This window comes from Cornus florida, unplaced genomic scaffold, assembly GCF_030987335.1.
Source record: "Cornus florida cultivar Cherokee Brave unplaced genomic scaffold, ASM3098733v1 CherokeeBrave_3.0.0_Hap2_Chr04, whole genome shotgun sequence".
Lineage (NCBI taxonomy): Eukaryota > Viridiplantae > Streptophyta > Magnoliopsida > Cornales > Cornaceae > Cornus > Cornus florida.
Window position 1 is genome coordinate 91391617 of NW_026775574.1, and position 21672 is coordinate 91413288.

Here is a 21672-nt window from a genome sequence, read left to right on the forward strand (position 1 = left end):
TGAAGTTCCTTTCTTTTCTTCTATGAAGAAACATTTGTTTTTCCTTGCATTTAAACTCAGTTAAAACATTAGAATATAAAACCTCTTTAAATGATTTGTTATCATCAAAACAAATAGATTAGGGTCATTTGATTAACAATCTCCCCCTTTTTGATGATGACAAATCAATCATGTGATCTTGAAATAATATAGGGTAATATTTGAAAAATACTCCCCCTGTGAATTTGCACATAGTATATATAATTATCATGCTTGAAGGAATAAAATTTAGGCAGGCATAACAAAATATATTTTGCAAGAAAATATTTAATTTTTATTTTTGGAGATGTTATCTCCCCCTGTTTGCATGCTTCAAGTAAATATAAGTAACATAGTCATTTTATATCATAATTTTCATGAAGTATATAAATGACTTTTTGAACTATCATAAAATTTCAAATGTACTGCAAAATGTCCATAGATCAATTAAGTTCAAACACATAGATCAATTGAACCAAATAATAGCAAAATATCAATGCATAGATCAATTGAACTAAATAACAGCAAAATATCAGTGCACTTCCAAAATATCCAAGGATCAGTGTACTTCCAAAATATCCAAGGATAAACAAGTTCAGTGTACTTCCAAAATATCCAAGGATAAACAAGTTCAAATGACTACTTTTTTAAAAAAATCTAAGCCTAGATCACATCATTTTCTCCCCATTTGTCACATCAAAAAGAGGGGAGCGGCAAAGAGTTAGTGAAGTGGAGGATTGATATTGGAGTGCATCTCTTGGAGGTTTTCCTTCATACTTCTCAACTCTTCCCTTAGCATCATCACCTCCTCATTAGTTTAACGAGAGACAGCCAACTGTTGAAGGATGAGCTCGCGAATAGATGGTTCTTCAGATGACCTTGCTTGCCAAATGTCATGAGGAATCTCAGTTTTCGTATTGGTTGGAGGGATTTCATTATTACTTTGGTTGCCCCCTGTTTTTTCCTCATCTGATTTTTCAGATTCGCTTGCATTTTGTGCATCACCTTCAATTTTGGGATCATACCAATTTCCATCGTCATCTCTTTTTAATCTCATACAAAGAAGAACAGATTTGTCAAAGCGATGTTAAGATAGAAGCTTCATCTAAGGCTATCCAACAATTGTAACCCTTTTTGCCAGGAAGATTTTAGTGAAATGCATTGCGTAAAATAGATGGGTTTTCTGTCGGTTGACGCAGTCCATCATGTGATGGTAAATTAAGTGAGCCATATCAATTTTGCGTCCCTTAAGCACGCACCAAATCAGAAGAGCTTCCATGAAGGAAATGTTGGAATAGCCGTCGGACTTAGGAATGATGGAATGGACAATGACTCGATAGATAAATCGGGCTTCAACGGTGAGGTCACTTGTGATACCCCTCGGATCCAAAACACGGGTTGATCAGGCCCGGGCCCAAACTCGAGGGAAATATCAAACAATTAATATATAACCGAACACAGAATACAAGATGAGATAAATAATAATAATAAGTTGGAAGAATACTAATTGAAATCCTCAAAATATAATTAATGAAATCTATTAAATCCAAACTCCAAAACTCCATAAGTTATAACTCGGGAATCCATCTAGTGGACTCCTTATTATTAAAAATCCCAATTGAAACTAAAATATCTGAAATAGAAACTTAAGGTCAACATAGAAAAGATTCATACGTAGTCGGAGGAATGAATGTCTGTATCTGCTCTGCATGTCCAAGCTCTAACCCTGGAACTGACGAACACCTGAAAAAAAATAAGAGAGTGGGTCAAGCCCACATGCAAGTCCTATTTTACTACAATCCAAACAGTAATCTGATACGCAGAAACATCCTAGGAAGACTCAACAATATCTAGAGTAGTCCATATGTATATATATAGTACACACTATAGGATGCTCACTAGTCCAGTAGGTCTGTCTCAGTCTGAGTAGAAATACCATGCAAATCATACAATAATGTGGTCATATGTACCTAAACCTACCAGGGAACAACACCAATGTCCAGTTATCCATCCTAGGCGATATACACGCCCTAACCATGGTCCTGAGACTCAAGCTCATACCATGGTACCATATAATAAATATATAAAGTCTGTACTCCTCCTAATACAAAATACCATCCATCTGTGTAGTGGTCTAGTATATGTATAATCATCTGTCCTGAAACCATATCAAGTCATCCAAGTATTTTGTTAACATGACACAAGTAGGTAATGGACTTAACCTATATGGTTAATCCATACCTTAATCCAAATTAGGTAGGACTTAGGGTTTGATCCAGTCCATACCTAGTATGTCACCGTCCCATACCGGTACGTACAATCCTCCAGTTTACACGGTTGACCAAACAATGATAAATGCATATCAATTATACTCCAGAATAAGCACACATACCAATCTAATAAGTGTAAGATCAAACTATATATCCGGTATATGATCTAGAAGTCACATTCTAGTCCTTTAAAATGTTAGAGTAAAATACAGCATCTAATTCCTCTAAAACAGTACCATAACTTGATGCAATAAATAGTATAGTTAAACATCAATTAATTTCCATTTAAGCATACCTATATTTTTTTCCAGAATATATAATATATGCTTATACAATAGTTGAACCATGAACAACAGTTTAAAATTATGCTAGAAACCAAAGTGCTTTATAGAAATAGTAAGCAATGTCAAGGTATAATTCAACCTTTCACATGTAGTGTATTAATTAACTGTAGATTATTTCATGCTTCAAAATTAATACTAACATGCTTCCCAATCCTTTTACATCTCTAGAATAAATTTTATAAACCATCCACAGCCCTTGGAACCACTCAGAAACCTTCCTACAGGCCAAACTGAACCCAAAACCACGTAGAAACCAAAAACAGAAGTTGGAGCCGCCTCCCTCCACATTGGAGCCACCTCCAATACATGTGGAGCCGCCTCCAATGCATGTGGAGCTGGCTCAACCCCTTGTGGAGGAGGCTCCACCCTTGGGGTGAGTCGACTCTACTCCATTGTGAGCCGTTGCGCGTAATCTGATCATCTTCTTCGCCTCCGGTGAAGTTCAGAGGCTTTGTACAATTTTTATAACTTATTCTAGAGTTCAATTAATGTTCTAGAGTTAATTATAAGGATGGTCACATCCCACATACATGAAAGATCTTCAGGTTTAAACATTAACGCAAACAGGCTTTCAAGTGAGAACTACTTCTAACCAACGACAGAATTATGCAACGATTTAAAAATTGATACCAACATAATTACAAGATGAATTATAATATTTATTTAATCCATTTTAACGTTGGTTTAATCCCTGGAGTCATCCTAAACATGCACAGATCATGAACTAAAGGGAAAGAGAAGAATAATGACTTGCCTTGAGTTTCAGTTTTGAAACTCTAAACCACTGTCTTTGAAAATTCTGTCCACTTCTGAGACTCCTATTCTACACCTCAGGTGCTCTTGGTTCAACCCAGAAGCACTCTGTCCAGTGTATCCTTGAACCTCTCCGATAACGTCCTAGTTTCCACTCTCTATATCTCTCTATCTCACGGTATAAGTATCAGTGAATAGGGTTTTGTTTTGTAACCCTAAACCAACGTATAATACTGTATTTATAAGCTTCAACACAACCCTAATTCTAATACAAAACCAACCCTAAGTCGGCTACATCCGTGTAAATAAAACCCTAATATAACTATATGTGTGCCTCCATACAGTCACGTTAAAAACAATTAAATTTAATTAACTTAATTCAATTAAAACAACTAAATTACATCAGTTAAATAATTATCTATAATTAAATCAATTCAATTAAAACAAGTAAATAATTAAAGACCATTAAATCACCACAATGAAAATAATTACAATTAACACATGATCACGTCAACAATTAATACAAATAGAAACAAAAGGCCAGTTAAATAAATAAAAAAAACAGATAAACAATTTAATAAATGCCAGGACTATCCTTTTGAAATCAAGGGTATTACATCACTGGATTTTATGATATCAATGTCCTCGGTAGTTTTATCATGACCGATATCACAAACAGCTGTGAGAGGATCAAAGTCATCATCTTCATACCAAGAGTGAGTTTTATAGTGTTGAAGACCACCCTCGGGAAGATTTAGTAAAGATCTCAAGTCACTCTTTCGAAGAGAAATTTCAACTCCTAAGACATATGAGTGAAGACTGTTGACTCCAACTAGTTTCTTGAGATGGGTATAGAAAAGGCGAACTAATTTTGGGTAATATGGAACTTCCATTGAGACGAAATCAGCTAAGCCTATAGCTTTGAAAAGGTCATAGGTATTAAGATTGTTGGCAATACAGTCGGCATTGGATAAAGTTTTCCCATAGGCTACTCTTTTTTGAAGAAATTTAGTTTGAAATAGCTCCTTATATTCAGGAGATTAGAAGAGCCTAAGGTTACGAAGGACATTAGTTGAGAGAGGAGGAGAAGGGTTTGAAGCACTGGCTTCATGATCATGAGAGCCTTTGGATCTCTTCTCTCGGGTTTGGGTAGAGCGGGGAGGATTTCTTCTAGGACCCATTGAAGATTGAAGTTAGGTCTGATGGGTGAGATATGGAAGATATGAGAGGGTTAAGATAATATATCAAGATGAACAAGTGTAATTAAAGTTAAATCAAAGAAACCCCAAATTGACACAACTGGATTTTAAAAAATCGATACAGAGAGGGTTATAAACTTCAAAGCACATATATGTATAACATGAATTGAACATGAAATTGAGCACTATGGAACCCAGTGAGCAACTAAAATTAAAAGGATTAAATTTTCGAAGTGAAAAGTGACTTCATCAATTTATCTTCCAACCCTTAATCACGATTTATCAAAGAGAACAGTAGAGCTTCAATATATAGGATGAGTGTATGAACTGTGATGCTAATTGAATCATAAACAAGATGATTAGGAATCACTTACTTCGAATGATGCAAGAATGGTGGAGACTTGAAGAACCCTAAAACGCCTTGTAGTGAGAACAGTGACCAGAACTTGTGAAAGGTGAAATGTGAAAAGTGAAAAATAAAAGAAAAGTCACAGTTCAAGAATAATGTAGAATCAGAAAATGAACCGGCACAGTAAACAGTCGATGTAAGTACTCCAGGCGTTGACCGGTTCAAGAAAAGAAAACATGGAAACTAAATTGAAATGACACAGGAATCGGTTGATGTAAGAATTTCAAGTGTCAACCGGTACAATTAAACCGGTTGATGTATTGTGTAGACATGTTAACTGGTTCTCTTAACTCGGCTGATGTAAAACTTGGAGATGTTGACCGGTTAAAGCTGAGAGGTTAAACCAATTCTGTTTTTAAGATTGGACCACTTCACTTGCACAAGCCATTCCTATATTCCTTCTAAGGGAACAGAACTAATCTTCTAGGTTTAGTGAATATATCCGCTAATTGTTTCTCAGTGCTTATATAAGTGAGCACGATATCTCCTTTCGACACATGATCCCTTAGAAAATGATATCTAATTTCAATATACTTTGTTCTTGAATGTTGAATGGGATTTTTAGAAATGCAAATTGCGCTTGTGTTATCGCACATAATAGGGATATGATCATAGTGAAGTCTGAAATCTTTAAGTTATTGCTTAATATAAAGAGTTTGAGCACAACAATTTCCAGCTGCTATATATTCGGCTTCGGCCGTAGATAGAGCCACGAAATTTTGTTTCTTGCACGACCAAGACATTAGGGATTGTCTAAGAAAGTGACATGTCCCACTGGTGCTTTTTCTATCAACTTTGCATCCGCAAAAATCTGCATCCGAGTATCCAACAAGATCAAATGAGGTATGCCTAAGATACCAAAGACCTAGACTCATGGTTTTGCTTAAGTAGCGAAAAATTCGTTTAACGGCACGTAAGTGAGATTCTTTAGGACAAGATTGAAAACGAGCACACAAACATACATTAAACATGATGTCTGGTCTATTTGCGGTTAGATACAAAAGACTACCAATCATACCTCTATACTTTTAATATCTACATTAACCCCTTTTTCATCTTTATCAAGATTCAAGGATGAGCTCATAGGAGTGTTGGCATGTTTGACTTCCTCCTAGCCAAATTTCTTTAGCAAATCTTAAACATACTTTGATTGACAAATGAAAATGCCATCAAGCATTTGTTTAATTTGCAATCCTAAAAAGAAAGTGAGTTTACCCATCATGCTCATTTCAAACTCATTTTGCATGCAAGAAGTAAACTTTTCACATAGCATTTTATTGGTTGATCCAAAGATGATATCATCAACATAAATTTGAATGATCAATAAGTTGCCATCAATAGTTTTAGTAAAAAGGGTATTATCAATTTTTCCTCTAGAAAAACCATTTTCAAGTAGAAATCCACTTAGTCTTTCGTACCAAGCTCTTGGAGCTTGTTTCAACCCGTATAATGCTTTTGACAATTTAAAAACATGATTTGGAAAATTATAATTTTCAAAACCCGGTGGTTGTTCTACGAACACTTCTTCATCAATGAATCCATTTAAGAAGGCACTTTTTACATCCATTTGATATAATTTAAAGTTCTTATGGGATGCAAATGCAAGGAGCATTCTTATAGCTTCAAGTCTAGCTACGGGAGCGAAGGTTTCCTCATAGTCAATTCCTTTTTCTTGATTATAACCTTGAGCAACAAGCCTTGCCTTGTTTCTCACAATTGTTCCTAATTCATCCTTTTTGTTTCTAAATACCCACCTTGTGCCAATGATGGTCTTATTTTTAGGTCTTGGAACCAATTGCCAAACTTCATTTCTTTCAAACTGATGGAGTTCTTCTTGCATTGCAAAGAGCTAAGACTCATCATTTTCGGCTTCATGAATATCTTTCGGTTCAAGTTGTGAAACAAAGGCGATATAATTGCATATATTGCTCATTTGGGATCTAGTGCTTACTCCTTTAGATGGATCGCCAATAATTTAATTGATTAGATGATGAGATACTTGCTTCCAAGTCTTAGGAAGTGTATCCTTATGAGATTGGCTTTCTTTTGGATCATCTTTGGTAAGATCTTCTAGAGATGAATCATTTAACTAAAGATTTTCAAGGTCCTTTTCAATCTCAATCACATCCTCATTATCATCCAAAGAGCATCTAAGAGGAGATAATGGTGATTCATCAAATACAACATGTATGGATTCAACAACTACAAGTGTTCTTTTGTTGTACACTCTAAATGCTTTGCTACGAGATGAATACCCTAGGAAGATCCCTTCATCCAATTTAGGTTCAAATTTTCCTAGGTTATCTTTATCATTCAATACAAAGCATTTACACCCGAAAACCTTAAAATAACCAATGTTGGGCTTCCTTTTGTTCCAAAGTTCATAAGGAGTTTTGTTGAGAAGTTTTCTAATAATGACTCGATTTATGACATAACACGAGGTACTAACGGCTTCGGCCCATAAAGTCCTAGGAGATTTATATTCATTCAATATAGTCCTAGCCATTTCTTAGAGGGACCTATTCTTCCTTTCAACAACTCTATTTTGTTGAGGAGTTCTAGGAGCCGAAAGATTATGATTGTATCCATTATCATCACAAAAACTTTCAACATCTTGGTTTTCAAACTCTCTTCCTCTATCACTTCTAATGGTTTTAATCTTACACTCTTTTTCGTTCTCAACTCTTTTACAAAATTTAGCAAATATTGAATGAGCCTCATTTTTGTGGGTAAGGAAAAACACCCAAGTGAACCTAGAGTAATCATCAATAATGACAAATGCATAGAGTTTTTCACCAAGACTAGCAATTCTCTCCAGGCCAATTAAGTCCAAATGAATTAATTCAAGTGGTTTTGTAGTCATTATGTCCTTTTTCCTTTTGAATGACGATTTGATTTGCTTCCCTATCTGGCATGCGCTACAAGTTTTATCTTTTAAAAAATTAGTCTTTGGGAGGCCTTTGACTAATTCACTTTTAGATAATTTTGAGATCAAATCCATGCTAGCATGACCCAACCTTCTATTCCATAACCAACTATTTTCATTTGAAGAAACAAAGCACTTAACATCTTGATCATGTAATTCACACAAAAGCAAAATATATACATTACCATTTCTAAGAGCATGAAATACTTCATTATTATCCCTTTTGACAATGCATTTATCCGATTTAAACAACACATCATATCCTTTATCACATAGTTGGCTAATGCTAAACAAGTTATGTTTTAAGCCTTTAACAAGTAAAACATTATCAATAGACAAGGAAAAGGATATACCAATAGATCCGATCCCGATGACCTTGCCTTTTGAATTATCTCCAAATGTAACGCTTCCTCCTTTATAAAACTTGATAGAGAGAAATTTTGATCGATCTCCCGTCATATGTCTTGAGCATCCACTATCAAGGAACCATTTGTGCTTGGATGAATATGGAGACTTCAAGCAAACCTACAAAAGGAATTTAAGTAATCTTCTTTTAGTACCCACAATTTCTTGGGTCCATGAGAGTTAGGAAGAGGCATATATGTCCCTTTAATAACTCAGATTTCTTTTGTCATACATGGCCCAATAGGACAATGATTGAACTTATATCCTAATTTCTTACAATAATTGCATTTTAGACTAAAAGAGGAATTTTTAACAAAGTAATTGTTCAAAGGTTTTCTCTTTTTCAATAAACAAAAATCTTTGTTGTGAGGATCAAATCCAAGCCCATCCTTAGCATAAGCATTTCTTTGCTTTCCAAGTATGAGGACCAAATTCTCTCTATCTTTTGTGAATTTCACTAAAGTCTCAATTTGATCTTCAATAATAACTTTCAATGATTCATTTTCGAAAATTAAGTCAGTTGAGGCCGATTCTTTAGCTAATTCTTTTTCCTTTTTCAAGGCTTAATTTTCAAGTTGAGATTTTTTAAGGTTTTGAGAGATGATGTATTTTTCTCTTTTAAGACTTGCACATTTTTGAACCAATTTGCCTAATTCATCATGCAATTCTTTAAAAGCATCTAGCAAGTAGTTATGAGCATCAACCAATTCATCATAAGTAGTTTCCAAATCAAATGAGACGTGATTAGAATTTACCTCATCTTCGTCGGCCATGAGACAAAGATTAACCAATTCATTGAATTCATCGTCACTTTCAGATCCATTTGAGTCATCATCCTCCCATGTAGCTCGCATGGCTTTGCCTTTCTTTTTCCTTTCCTTTTCATTTTTGTAAGTATAGCAATCGGATTTGAAATGTCCCGGTTTTCCACAATGGAAACAAGTAGGTGCTTCTTTTTTTCCTTGCTCACTAGATGAACCACTTCTTTTGAAGTTGTTACTCTTTTGGAACTTCTTCATTTGAAGGATTCTACTCACGGTTTTGGTAATGAGAGCAATTTCTTCTTCTTCTTCTTCATCATTAGGAGCCTTATCAATTGTGACTTCTTTGGTAGTAGCTTGAAGAGCTATGTCCTTCTTTTGAGTTTCTTTTTCTTCATCTCTATCATTTATTTCAAGTTCATACGCCATCAATGAACCAATGAGTTCATCTATGGGAAGTGTGTTGAGATTTTTGGCTTCTTGGATGGCGGTCTTATTGGCTTCCCAATTTTTAGGCAAAGACCTAAGAATTTTTCTCACATTCTCGAATGATGTATATGACTTTCCAAGAGCCTTCAAAGGATTCACAATGTTAGTAAAACCAGAGTACATTTCACTAATAGTTTCTTTGCCGTTCATGGTAAAGAGTTCATATTTATGGACGAGCATATTCATTTTGGATTCCTTAACATGACTAGTACCTACATAGGTAACTTCAAGTTTATCCCAAATGTCTTTGGCCGTTTCACAATCCGAAATTTTATTGAATTCGTCTTTGTTTAAGGCACAATAGAGATTTGTGATGGCTTTGACATTGCATTGTACAAGCCTACGGTCATTGAGGGTCCATTCAATCTCGGGTGTTCGAACATTTTCACCATTTACTATTTTGGTTGGAACATGGTTTCCTTGTTCGGTGGCTTTCTAAACATCTATATCTATGCCTCTTAGGAATGCTCTCATTTTGATTTTCCAATAGTTGTAGTCACTTCCGTCAAACCAAGGAGGTCTATTGTTAGATTGACCTTCTTGATGAAACATTGTATTGGCCATGATCGTTCTCTAAGATGATTAAATCTTTTTCTAGAGATTAGGCTCTGATACCAATTGTTAATCACAAATTGACTCTAGAGGGGGGGTGAATAGAGTCAATGGGCAATTTTAAAATTTAGTTCCAACTAATTGTAATGCAATACTCAATTGAAATATTTAAACAATATATGTATAAATATAAAGAGATAGAGATAGAGATTTGTAAACAATGACACGGCGATTTAGCGAGGTTTAGAAGCTCCTACTCCTCGGCTCAAGGTCTTCCCTTGAGACTTTCCAAAAATCACTAGAGCTCCTCCTTAATGGTGGAGAGCAAACCTTCAATTGAAGCAAGACCTTACTTCTCTTTCTTGCTAGGAGAACACCCTTCTCCTAGGCTTTGCTTTTGGGTCACACTAACCCTTACAAGATTGTAGAGATATATAAATGAGGATTACAATATTGTTTATCTCTCTCTCTCTCTCTAGAAAATATTACAAGAATCAATCTCACACTAGAGTAAGTGAATGAAATAAATGAAGCTCAAGTCTCTAAACTGATATGAGAGAAGAAATGAGAAATAAATGTTCATATCAGAATGTTTGGCTCTCTGAATGCTCTTAAATACACTTGGATGATATTCTTGAATGCTCTCTCAAAGAAGTACTTTTGTTAGTAGACCAACCTTCTGTATTTGTAGAGATTTCGAGTTCAATAGAGCTGTTACAGGTGGTTGGGAGCATTAAATGAAATTTTAGCTGTTAGAAATTTGAATCTGCAGAGTTGCGACCAAACCAGTTGACATGTGGATAAACCGGTTGATATCTTGGCTTGAACCGATTGATGTATGCTCCAAACCGGTTGACATCTACTTATAAACCAGTTGATGTATTTTGCAAACCAGTCGACATCTTTTTATGAACCAGTTGATGTATGCTACAAACCAGTTGATGTAAATGAGCCTCATCTTGAAATTAGCTACTGCCTAGATACCGGTCGATATGAGCTTAGTAGGCGTCGACGTAAATTGGCTTCTGGGATTTTGCAGTTTTGAGCCCTTTTCTCTTGTACTTTGTAAATATCATACCTTGATACATTGAATATGATAAAGTATAACTTGTATGCATGAATTTAGTGAGATTGAGCTTCAATAAATTCCATCTTTTACTTTGACAAGTTTACCTATATCTCACCCTCTTATCATTCTTCTTGATGCCTTTAGTTGATCAAGAATTCTTGAAGAACATTTGCAGCCTTTTGATGTTTCAAGAATGTGCATCTGAGTCCATATGATGACATGAAGTTCCTTTCTTTTCTTCTATGAAGAAACATTCTTTTTCCTTGTATTTAAACTCAGCTGAAATATTAGAATATAAAACCTCTTTAAATGATTTTTTATCATCAAAACAAATAAATTAGGGTCATTTGATTAACAGGTTTATTACCTAGTGAGGCAAGGGAGCCTAAACCAACTTGTGAATCTTGTATTGAAGGATAGATAACCCTAAGGGCTTTAATAATCCAAATGAAATAGACATAAAGAACAATTGGAGTCGGTACACACTGACATGTGTGGTCTTATGAACATCCAAGCAAGATTACTCACGTTTTGGATATATTTACCTGATGCGACATAAGTCTTAAACTTTTGGTATATTCCGAGAATGTCAAGACTGATGTGGAGTACATATTAGGTAAACTTATCAAAATACTTTGATCTGATCATGGATATGAGTATTTATTGGGATAGTACAAAGACTATATGGTTAATGAGGGTGTTACTTACCAGTTTTCTGTAATTGAATACCCTAATGAATTGAGATGTCAAAGAGGAATAACAAAATTCTGTTTAACATGATTAGATCTATAATCAGTTATGCTACAATATTTCTTTCATTTTAGAGTTTAGTCTTAACAAGATCGATGCACATTATGAACTGCATTTTATCTTAGTCTGTCTCAAGGATACCTTTTGAGCTGTGTTTTTGACTTAATCTTAGTTTAAATCATATGCACTTATAGGGTAGTGTGATACCCCTCGATTCTGGAGCCACGAGTGATCAAGTCCGAACACAGATCCGAGGGATATCAAACAATTAAGTATGTAAATGAACACAGAATACGAAAAGAATTTAAAGAAATAAAATTAACCAAATTGAAAGAATTCTAAATTAAAATCCTTAAAAGTTATATAATCCAAAACTGCCAAGACCTTCAATATTATTACAACTCGGGAATCCATCTAATGAATCCCTAATAATATTCCAGCTGGAAAATAAATAACTGAACTAACTGAAAGCCAAAACTAAAGCATAAGTAGTCCTACGTAGTCGGAGGAGTAAGTGACTGTCTCTGCTCAGCACGATCAAACTCTAAGCCTGAAACTGTCGAACACCTGAAAAATGATAGTGGGTTAGGCCCACGAGCAAGTTCTGTACTACTACAATCCAAACAGAGACCCGATACGCATGTACATCCTAAACAACCCAACAATAACTATATAGTCCATAAATATGTATATATCCACACTAAAGGACTCTCACTGGACTGCAGGCCGGTCTCAACCTGAATAGAAGGCAACATGCAAAACGCACCTAAGGTGGGCATGAGTACCTAAACCTGACAGGGTATACCTCAAACCATCATAGCCAGCTATGCATCCCACTGCATACACGCTCCCTAACCATCGACTGAAACTCAAGCTCATATTGTGGTACCATAATTATATATTTAAAATTAGGGGTGGCAAATTAAGACACAACACGACAATACGACACGAACCCGACATGAGTTAAAAGGGTTTAGGTTTAGCATAAATAGGTTTGGGTCATAAAAGGGTCCACGTGATTAACTCGTTTACTTAACCGTGTCGGGTTAGGGTTAAGGAGTTCAACCCGTGTAACCCGTTTATGACCCATTTAACTCAACATGTTATAATCATGATTATGACCTATGTAATATATTACCTGTTTAAACTCAATTACTATAAATAGTTAAGTCATTTCAATATAAACCTTATTTATGCCTTATGATTTTTCTTTTTGTTTTGAATATTTGGGTTAATTATGACAATTTTTTTTTCTATTACTTAATATTTGATTAAATATTAAATGTTTCGTTTTGATAAACAGGTTACTAAACGGGTTAACATGTTTACCTGTTTAATAAACGGGTTGGGTTAGTGTTGAGATTTTTGATACGATTATTAAATGGGTTGGGTTTGGGTTTACCTATTTAATATAATACCGTTATATCGATACGACACGAACACGACCCACGAACACGAATTGCCACCCCTATTTAAAATCCATCTAAAACCAAAGTATGTCATTCAACTATTTAGTGATCTGACACAAATATAGGTAGGACTTAACTTTTATAGTTAATCCATTCCCTATTCCAGAATAGGTAGGTATTAGCGTTTTGATCTAATCTGTACCTAATATGCCACCGTCCCATTCTGGTGCATAAACTCCATAAATCCAATAATTAATAATACAAATAATAAATGTAATCATCAATTACTCCATAATAAGCAAAATAAAAATATGCAATTAACATGCTTATCTTCAACCACTGATACAGGATTATCCAACAATTGATAATGCAGATAATATGTGTAACCATGATAAGTATAATAAAAATATATCAATTATCATGCTTATTTGCTACCACTGATACATGATTAAACTGTATAACCATTCACAGAAAATTGTTAAAATATAGATAAGCAATTTAAATCCTCCATATCCCAAAGCAGTACACAAATTTATTTAAAAATTATATATTGTTAAGCTATTAGTTTAATGCAGTTCTTTATGCATTAATACACATTCTGGGGGATTAATACACACCTTGTAAATCATTTTAATCCTTCTTAGAAGTTTCTAATTCACTCTGAAACCCTTAAACCCAATCACAGTAGCCAGAAACTCACCGAAAACATAAAAAAACAAAATTCAGCAAAGGAGCCGGCTCCCTTTGTTAGGGAGCCGGCTCCTCCCACTTGGAGCTGGCTCCTCTTGTTAGGGAGCCGTCTCCCAACAACCTAGAGCTGGCTCCCCACTACAGGGAGCCGCCTCCACTCCATGGGAGCCGGCTCTCTCCAAGAGGGAACCAGCTCTTTCCTTCCTCTACTTTGTCTTCCACCTCTCCGGCGACTTCCACACATCCAGTTCCTCTCTGTTAGGGTTCCTAGCAGTCCTAGCTAAGTCCCAGTTTGTCCCAGAAAGCAATTAAGTCCATAATGTATTACTAAATTTAATTTAAACAGATAATCATGCAAGAAATCATAAGTTCAAGCAATTCAAATTTTAATAACACACATACTGTTATGATCAAATTTAACGTGCAAGAAGATAAATTAATCATTCAAATTCTCCTGGAATTATTTAAGCATGTAAAGAACACGAAGCCTAAGGGAGAGAGTTAGATATAGAACTTGCCTTTAGGTTTCAATTTGAGACCTTGCACCGTCGTCTCTGAGTTTTTGGATGACTGCCGACTACCGTCAAACCTTCAACTGCTCTAGTTCAAACCCACAAGCAATCCCTTCCTTCCTCCTTGGTTCGACCTTTAATTATGGCCGAAACCCTAACTGGTTCTCTCTGTTTTCCTCTCAAATCTCTCTCTGTTCGTGAATAGGGTTTTGTTACTTCTAAACCCTAAGCAAACGTAAAGTTATATTTATATAGGTTTAATGAAAACCTAATTCTAATTAACTGAGGAGACGAAAATGTATAAGAAAAAGAAAATAAAAATAAACTAAATAAAAGTCGACGATTTCATAAAAAAATATAAAACCCTAAAACTACATTATACATATATAATGAAAAATGACACTAATTTAATCATTTGTAATAATTAATAATTAAATTAACCCTTATACAGATATATACTCCTATATATATATATGTAGAACCATCCATGGGTATAACTGAACCCACTTAATCCCCTATCCAAATTATCTATATGACCAAAACCGTTGGTTCAATACTACTCTCCAAGCCCATCTTCTTGAAATAAAAATAAACATTTATTTTCAATTAAACAAACAAATCAAGTTAAACATATAATGTCAAATAAACAAACAAATCAAGTTAAACAATTAAGTCAATTACACATAAGCACATAATTCAATTAATACAAATAAATCACTTAGACAATCAACCAATTAAACAAATAGCCAAATAAACAAATAATGAACATAAAAATGTAATAAAAACATAAACTAAATACCGAGACTATCCTTTTAAAATTAGGGGTATTATAGATAGTCTTGCACATTTGTGCTTGATATGGACAAGTAAGTTGGAAGCAGATCATAGGCATGTTTGATTTGATGGCTACTCTAAAGGCATTAGGATGGATTATTTCATGATCTCAATGATAAAAGTTGATTGTTTATAATTACTGTTTATCTGTAGGAGAATTATATTATGAATCACATACCTAGTGGCATAATAATGTTAGAAGAGATGGTCAGAGTACCAAATGTACCACATATGAACACACTTATTATAGAGATTAAGAATTATATATGAATTACCTATTGATGTGTCCGTATCATCTAGTACACAGATTTCTGCATTGGTACATTGTTATAGTGGGGGGATTATCTCAAATCCAACAGAATCATGTTTTTAGGTGAGACCTTTATGGACAACCATGTTAAACATAAGTTGGACCCAGTAAGCTACACGGAAGCATGAACCGATATGGATACAGATCGTTTTGGCAAGATACTATGAAATCAGAGTTGGGATCTATGCATTCCAATAATATCTGGAATTTTGTAGAACTTCCTAGTAGGGTGATACCTATGGAAGGCAAGTTAATCTACAAGAAGGTGCCAGAAGATTTCAGGTAGTCAAACTATTGACTTTGACCAACACGTTAATGAATCATGTGTGTATAGAGTAATGTCATTATTTTCTAATTTTATATATTGATGGCATCCTACTCATTTATAATGACATGGAAGTTTTGTCATCAGTAAAGAGGTAGTTGTTCAATTACTTTGAAATGAAGGATCTTGAAGATGTAAGTTATATTCCTAAGATCAAACTTTTGTAAGATCGGGTTAAAAAGAAAAGAGGCTTATCTTAACGATCCTACATTGATAAAGTTTAGTAAATTTACAACTTTGACTCTTTTAACTATATTTTTAAAAGCTCAAATTTAATAATTTTTACAATTGATGTATAAACTTTTCTAACTTTAATTAAATAGTTCAAACTCACCCCCAACCTCAAATTTCTGGCTCCGCCCCAATCTATAGCTACTGAAGATGATGGGAAGAAACACCTCCTAATGTCATGAGAAAAGAAACAAACAGACCCGCTCTGGCCCGGGCCTAGCCTTCTAGGCTTCAACCAACGGGCCAGGCAGGACGTGGCCTAATTTTTTTTTGAAGAAACCCAAGACCTAAAATACTGTGTAGCCCAGCCCAGTCCAGACCAACCCAACCCAACCTTACTAACCCTAACAACTTCTCTTACTTTTTTCTCTGTAAATGAGCGACACTGTTCTTAGAGAGAGCACAAAGTAAAAGATGCCATGAACGACTACATTTGAGTGCCCTGGTTGTCCTCTAAATCGAGCCCTAACTTTCGATGTTATTGGTCTCGTTAAAAGTAATACTGATACATACTCATTTCGTATATCTACTATTTCAATCCAATTTATCAAATACACTTTTGATTATATATATATGTGTATACATACATATATGTATTTATATTCTCATGCATTTTTCGGTATGATTGATTATTTACAGCTGTGGAAGCTCGCGGTGCAGAAGGGGAGTTCCTAGAGTGGTTGAGAGATGGGGAGAGCCAAACCCCTCCGGTTGTGTGCTCGCGGCTTCGATCAATGACCGTAAAACTGACCCTGTATGTTTTGGATTGTGTTTACTGCAAATTAAATTTAGATATATGTGTATTAGTGAAGTGTTTTTCAAACATGTATATATATGTGCTTAAACTGTATTCCAATTCTATGTTGTTATTTATTTATTCTGTTCACAAATAGGATAGTTCTATCTTGTTATTCAAACATGTATCCAAATTATTCATTTAGCATTGTGCTGCTGTAGTGTTGGTTTTTGTTAAAGATTGCATATTTTGATAAAACATGCAATTTGTCTGTTGGAATTAAAAAATTCTGTCATTCATTCAGGATAAGGTAACATATTCAGCAATGGTACGATGACATTTTTTTGGACCTTCTCATAAGATGAATCCAGCTATTTAAATGAAAAAAATTGTGAATTCAGATTTCCTATCTGAACTAATTTTATAGAACGGTAATTTTAATATATAAGTTATGTAACATAGAAGTATGTAAGCCATCTTGCATTCAGTGAAAAAAAGAACTTCATAATTGCTGAAGACTTTAGTACTTTAAGCTCCTATTTAGTAAGAGATTTCGTGCATAATCTTCAAGAGAATAAATTGCAATATCTACCTATAAAAAACAGTAAAGTTTGAACTGTCATTCATCCCTCTCTGTTGTTATCTCTCTAACCCCTTAGTATTATGCCACTTCTTTTGTTTAATATTCGTAACATTGATTTGTCGTACAATTCTCAGAACATTGTTTTCTATGGTTTTTAGTACATCAAAATTTATAATAGAATCATTTTTGTAACGTAGAATAGATTATTACTGAATATTAAAATAATCATATTGATATCTTTATATTGTTTACGAAAATTTAGCCACTTGGGTGCACCTAACAATCAGTGCAGATGCTAAATGGATCAACTAGGTAAGGCAGTAGTGTACTTGGTGTATACCGGTGTCACAAAATGACGTTTGTATGTTAAGTAAATTAATCTTGTAGGATAAGGGAATGCATTTACATGATGTGCTTTGATCTCACTTTTTTATCTTGTTTGGCATGATAATTGTGATTCTCTAGTTGATGACAATATGTTGACCACTAAAATATTGATATATTAGAATTTTGACCTTTTTCATTTGTTGCAGTTGTTAGCCGTTGCAAGAAAATGTGATTTGGTGGGTTTCTTCCTTCTCGAAACTATGAAAACTTAGATCACATTTGATTCTTAGTTATTATTTTAGATTTATGTTTAGTAGTTCCTCTGATTGATACTTTGTATATAATATTTATTAAACAAATTGAGGTGCTTAGTCCTATTAACGGTGATCTTCGTGTTTCAATTTCCAATGCTGGAACTGCCGACAGTAGGCCTGGAGATGATGGTATCATTGGATTGCATATGTTCAGGAAACAGAAATCGGAGTTGTCATCCAGGTATTTTCTGGACTTCACTTTTGGTATCTATCTTTGTTTTTTAGGCTGTTATACTCTTTTGCTGTATGCATGCATGTGACAATGTAACTTTTGATTGCATGGACTCCTAGATTTTAATGTTTATTGAGTTTATATCTGTCATTGGTCAACATACCTTTTCCAACTTCCATTCGGATGCCAATAGATCTATGTATTCTTGGACCACTAGATATTTGGATTTCATAGTCAAGGTTGCTCCTTCTTTCTGTATTTTCTCATGTATATTTGGGTGATTTCTTCTTAGGTCATATTTTACATATGTATGTTTATTTTCCGAGCCACCACAATGTATGCATAATGCAGGGTGAAGTTTTGAGATCTTCTCCATCCATTTGTTTTTTTGGTCTTGAATTAGGTCATGCACCTTGCTTACATGTACAATAAAAGGACTTGCAAGTGTGAGGTCCATTGACGTTCACAAATCACCAGCGGATTCAACCACCAATGGTTCTTCAACTATCTGGAATGTATGTGCCACCGATGATGTTCAATGTATGAAAGTGGATGGAAATGAAAACTGTGCATTAGTTGGAGGGTGAGTTTCTATATGTTTCATAACTCTATATTATAAGCTTGTTGGTTGTTTACAAAGTGATACTAGAGGAATGATCATTCCTTACTCTCCAACTCAGGAAGGGAGTTGAAGTTAATGTGTGGGATCTTGACAAATGTACTAAGATGTGGACTGCAAAATCTGTAAGCTTCCATGACCATCCTTCCTATGCATTTTAAAATTAAGAAATACTTGATCTTCATCATCATTTGACCCAAGCCTCTGTATTGTTGTATTTTCTCTGTACAGCCTGCTAAAAACAATCTTGGTATATTTACCTAACTTGGTTTACATCTAAAACATTCTTAAAGTAAAGATGATCATCGCAAATTTGTGGCTGGCACCAATTCCCACCAGGTAACTTGTGACAGCTAACTCCTCTCTTATGTTTTATGAAACACCTAGTTCTAATACTCTGTCCAAAGAAGGTAATTCTTTTGGAATGTTACAATAACCAATAAAGTTAATATTTTTCGGTGCATATCTGTTCTACTAGATTGATTAGAATTGTGGGGTAGTTTTAAGAAACAAGCAAATAATTTACCTTTTCAAATATGTTCTATTGGGCTGTTAGAATTTTGGTTTCCCACTCTGTTCTTCATCTGCTTGTTCATAATTGATCATAAATTGTGATCAAGAATGGGATTACCAAGAATATCGACTAGTGGTCCTGATGTGTCAAATGTTGCATCATTATGGATTTTCTGATTCATGTATTTGTGTGTTTATATTTCTATGTATTTCTGTATGCTATTTATAATAATAATAAAAATAAATAAAGAAATAAAAATTCTATTAAGATGAAGTATGGAATTTTAGAAGAAGACATGAAAATTAGATATTCTTTTCTAGTAGTTTAGTTGAGTGGAGTGATTTTTCTGGAATTAGTTTTCATCTCTCAACATGAGGACCGGGAACCTAATGTCTCTGTACCATTGATGCCCAATACTTCAGGAACTTGTATTTTTCCCCCCTGGGTAAGAGACTCACATGCTTAAAATTGCCTCCTATGGGGAGTTGAACCCTCAAACTTGGAGATCAGTCAGGCATGTCTTTAATAAAGTTGATCTGAAGTTTTAATGTTCTTTTAGTCAATGATGTCCTGATCATTAGGATTTCTGACATGCTTGACTTGACTTGAGGCAAAAACATTACACACTCTCTCTCTTTCACGTGTGTACGTGTGCAACACACACATAGATAGCTAGTATTGCATATCCCTTACTCTTGATTGGTCAGAGGTTACCCCTTCTCTCTCTCTCTCTCACATACACACCCACACACACACACACGTCCTGATCATTAGGATTTCTAACGTGCTTGACTTGACTTGAGGCAAAAACATCACACACACACTCTCTCTCTCTCATACACACGCACCGACGTCCTGATCATTAGGATTTCTGACGTGCTTGACTTGACTTGAGGCAAAAACATTACATTCTCTCTCTCTCTCACACACACACACACGTAGGTAGCTAGTATTGCATATCATTTATCAACGCAGCCTCTCAGCCTCCAGGGTTTCGGCCCTCTTTTTCTTAATCCTTATCACCGCCTCAGCCCTCTTTTATCTAGCACAAATATGTTTGTGCCTCTAGGATTTCGGTTTATCCCCACAGAAGAAGAACTCCTCACACACTTTCTCAGAAGAAAACTGAAGCAACAATCGTTGCCTTACGAGGGTGTAATTTTAGAGCGTGATGTTTATGGCGAGGCACCTTGGAATGTATTTACGGCTGAAGATCCATGGCATTCATTGAAATCCAATGAATTTGTTATCTATGTCTTCACCCAATTGAAGAAAATTGACCGTGAAAAGAAGAGAATTGTTCGGAGAGCCGGATGTGGGACATGGGATGGCCAAACCGGTATCAAGAACATTTATAATAAAGAGAAAGAGCTTATTGGATTCAACAAGATGTTGAGTTTTGAAGTAGATGTGAAGAAAGATGAGTTCTTGATCATGCCAAAAGGTCATTGGACTATGCACGAGTATTCATTGGGCGGTGTGAGTTTGAATGGGTTAGAAGAAGGCACTCATGATTATGTAGTTTGCAAAATCAAAAGAGATGATTCTAAATATCTCAAGAGAGCACCAAAGCATCATGCTCATGAAGTATCCAAAGAAGAAAACCCTAGATGTCGTAAGAAGATGAGATATGATCATGGTGAGGTCTCTACAACTCCACAAAACATTGATCAATCTGTGTCCACAGTAACAATAATGGACAGTCATCCTGATCAGTTGCTTCCACAGAAACTACCCAACAATACACCCTTTGATATTCAGCCACTGCCAACACATGATGATGATGAGACTGCAACAGTCTTTGATCTGTCCAACATCACAATCAACTCTTGTGATATGCAGCAGATAGACTCATTTTTTGACAACTTAGATGCAACTGCAACCTCCAATAATCAGCCGCTGCTACCACATGATGATGATGAGACTCATGCATATACAATAGTAGCAGAAGACTCGTTTTTGGAGGACACTGATCCAGAAATGCAGGAGCAACTCAATGCTTTATCTGAATTTCTTATGAATGATGATGAGCCATCACTTTCAGTCGGCAACATCGATCAACTCCAAGAAAACTTTTGGCTATATTAATTAACATGACCTTTGTATAGTTACTGGTTATGTCGTAGTCATTTGTCTATCACTTGTAAATTG

The 21672-nt window shown here is 35.0% G+C and overlaps 1 pseudogene; it reads left to right on the top strand.

The window, feature by feature from the left end:
* Positions 1–16670: 16670 nt before the first annotated feature.
* The window catches only part of LOC132302323 (uncharacterized), a 99941-nt pseudogene continuing 94939 nt past the window's right edge, over positions 16671–21672 (top strand).